We start from the raw sequence: 3,825 nt of genomic DNA, 5'->3' as shown, positions 1-3,825 counted from the left end.
ATTAAATTTTAATGGAGCAACACAACATCATTGTTACTGTGATGAAGTCTCTATAACCCCACACACATTAAAGATACAGAGGAACTTATTCTCCATAAATCGCTTCAATGATCTCCAACAAACGACTATCCAGATTGCGGATTAGTCAGACCCCCTTAGTTAGAGTTACATAGAAAAAACTTCTTGACTTGCTCCACAATGAAGTAAATTCTCTTACAACTAATATTTAGTGATTCAAGACCAAGAGGACTTGACTCTCCGAGTTAATCCGTGATATTGAGCAAACCACTTGGTGGTATGCTTGTTTTTTTGACAAAAAATGGGAGATAAGTAAGGGTGAGTCAAAATCATAGTAAGGGGGCGTCATGAAGGAGTGGGAGAAAGAGAGAGTGGAAGAATTGGTTGAAAAATTGCTGCTAAAACTTTATATGTTCATGTTTTAATTTTGGACATGATCATCTAGATGAATAAATGATGAATGATGCTCTTTGCGTTTTGCTTTGGATTATGATCTTTGGTTGTTGTGTTTTTCCTCTCATTGGTTTTAATCATGCTAATAGGAGGAGCAGAGTACAACCATTTTCTTATGTTTTGTTAAAAAAGCCAACGGGGGAGATTGTTATAGCCAAGGCTATCTAGCAATGTTTGTCAGTCAAAGACTTGATCAGTCAAGTCATGAGACAATTTGGGCATATTAATATGTTGGTTTTTTTGACGTGAGCCTTATTAAATGTTCTTTAATAAGAAAATAAGACTTATGGTTGTTCACATCCCATTATTCAAAGCAAAAATTATCAAGTCAGTATTTGTGAAGAGGTTAAGTATGTTAAAGAGATTGAATTCAACTTGGTTTATGCTGAGAGTTTTTCTCAATCTCAAAGGCTTGTTGTTTGGCTATTTTTAAGGAGGATTTTTCTTAAATTTGGACTTCATTAATTAAATATGTGGTTTATAAGAAGTCAAGTTAATCTCAATCTTTGGTGCTTATTGTTGTTGCCTAGGAAGCCTATAAATAGACAGTGTATCGCACGTTCAAAGGTGTACTTTTTGTTTGGGTAGAAAGTTGTGAATTGTGTTGTTAGATTATTCTCTCTTTGTATTTTTGCATATAGTATTTAAACATTACTTTTGAGTGGTTTCAACCTTTGTAAGTGAGGTTTGGGTGAGTGTTTGTAAATTAGGACTAGCTATCGAGGTTGCAAATACAACTTTGTGTAAAAGGTAGTTTGAGCTTTCACCAATAGGTGGTTAGATCAATTGAGGAATAAGTGACCATTCATTGGCTGAAGCTTTGTAGAGTAGGATTGTTTCCAAATTGCATTAACAAAAGATTGTGTGCAAAATCTCTTTTTGCTCTTTTTGTTTTCATTTCTATTTCATTGTTTGATCAATTCGTGACTGAACATGATATTGAACAGTTAGCCTATACTTGCAGCAAACTATCGTGTTTTTCAACATATTATTTTCATATGGTGGCATAGTGATTTAAAAACATGATAGTTTGCTGCAAGTAATTGAGTAAATTTTTTTAGCATAATGATTAAAATTGTTTTTGGACTGTACAAATTTTATGTTCATGCCAGCACCGTTCACAAAAAAAAAATCATAAATATCACATATATTTAACTTAATTTGACTTAAAATATCAAATTAGTTATATTAGCTGAATAAAAATAAGGAAAGAAAATAATGACTAAAATCAAAAATTATTAAATTGTTATACCATACACGATTTAGACACACGACAACAGGAGAAACAACCTGAGAAAAACCCACGGCTGGCCTTCTGTCTTACACCACCCGGATGATCGTCCATTGGCAAACCACATACGTAATTCACACCTCCATCATGCCACCTACTTATAGCGGACTCCCCATTAGACCACCCATAATTAGTGGGTATGCCTTCATCCCCGTGAAGGGACTAATAAGTCATAACAACCTCATACTACCTTAGCAAAAGGAATGTTAGAGCAGACCCTTGCTTGGTGGCAACCAACATATAATAAATCAGCCACCTGAACAACCACAAGAAAAGGCCACTACCTATACTATCGGTGACATGGCACTACCAAGCATGGGAACTCCCCCTATAAATACCCCAGGGCATGATGATGAAAGGATCTCTTCCCTTAGCTTTCAAGTTTCATCTCCCTTAGGCTTTATTTTTTAGCATCACAACCTTCTTTCTTCCTTCACCTGCTACTTACTTTGGCTTTTCGCCTAACTCAAGTGAATCGGCCTCCTTATCTCCACCATCGTCTCCTCCCTTGTTGAACACCAATATCAAAAATTGGTGCGGTGAACGTGGATAGAACCATGGCTTATTCTTTAATTAAAACCCCTATTAACCCAGCAAACCCTAATGACCTGACGTCAAATGTAGTAGTTATTTTAGGTCATTTTCGTACTTGACAAGCTTTTTTTCTAGCACTTTTATAATTAAGTATTGCATTTTTTTTATTAATAGGTGAAGAATAAAATATTAATAAAATAAGTATTTTTACGTATTTTTTACTGTTTCAATGACTTCTAACGCTGACTTTGGCCTCATGAGTGACTAATGGGCTATTTAAGTGTGTAGGATGCTAATTCAAGTCCAAGAATACAAGAGATGATGATCGGGTTGCGAGACAAGAGAGCTCGATAGAACAACAAAGCTGCCAAGGCTGAAAACACATTTGACATTGTGACGAGAAGCTTCCTCTCATCATGACGACACGATGATTATGGAAAAGGATAACATAGTGGTAATGTCATGACGATGAGACTTCCCACGTCACGACAACGTGACAAAGGTTGGCCAAAATATGATTGATTCTTTAGATGAAACTTTTGGGATATTTCATATTTGGACCTTAGAATTTATCAAAATATTGTATTTATTGGTATCTAAGTGTATCTAGGGTTGAGTCATCATTAAGTAGCCCATTTCCTATATAAGAAACCTTAGGGTTACTAGAATGGGTGTGTAGACTTAGACAGATGATTTTTCCTATTCAGTTTTCTTTGTATTTTCTTTTCATGTTCGTGTAGTCGGAAGTTTTCTATGTCGATGTAAAGACAATTGCGAGTGGAGGTTACTCCGGCACCGCACTTCAATAGATATCCATGAGCTTTCTCTTATCTTTTATTTTTTATTTATATTTTCGTTTCTCTAATCAATTAGTGTTTTGTATGAATAATTGAATAAATTATTGTTCTTATTTCATATCTCGCATGACTCGACTAATAAACTAATTTATTTGTTAAGCGATTATTTATCTAAAATTGGGTATTTATTTAAGAGTACTTAGTATATTAGGGAGTGACGCCCCTAGTAGAATATTGAGATAGGTGAAAGTGGAAGGGTATCTTGTCGTGTATAGCATGTGCCAAGCGGTGAGATCGGAAGGGTATCCGTATGCTTAGGAAGAGACTAGAAAGGTGACTTAGGTGGTAATCCTTAGTGAAGATGAGACCAGAAATGTATTCTTTCTAAGGGAGATAAATACATCAATCTAGGATAATTAATTATTTAATTAGATATTTAGGGATTTAATCGATTATAGGCTAGAGCTTGCATTGTCGGCACTAGGAATAGGAAATTTCATTAGGTTAATCTAGGTTTATTAATTTAATTAAAATATTAATTTGGATTAACACTACTAATTCGTGACTCAATTAGATTAGTAATTAATATCTGTAATTAATTTAATAATAGTTTCTCCAATCTGCAATCTATTGGGTACGATCCTTGGAATACTTACCAATGTTTCGTTGTAAACTTTACTATATTATAATTTGACTCGTACGCTTGTGGACACTGCTGATTTAATTTCTTAT

This window comes from Gossypium raimondii, chromosome 7 (assembly GCF_025698545.1).
Source record: "Gossypium raimondii isolate GPD5lz chromosome 7, ASM2569854v1, whole genome shotgun sequence".
Classification (NCBI taxonomy): Eukaryota; Viridiplantae; Streptophyta; class Magnoliopsida; order Malvales; family Malvaceae; genus Gossypium; species Gossypium raimondii.
This window is presented reverse-complemented; position numbering follows the sequence as displayed.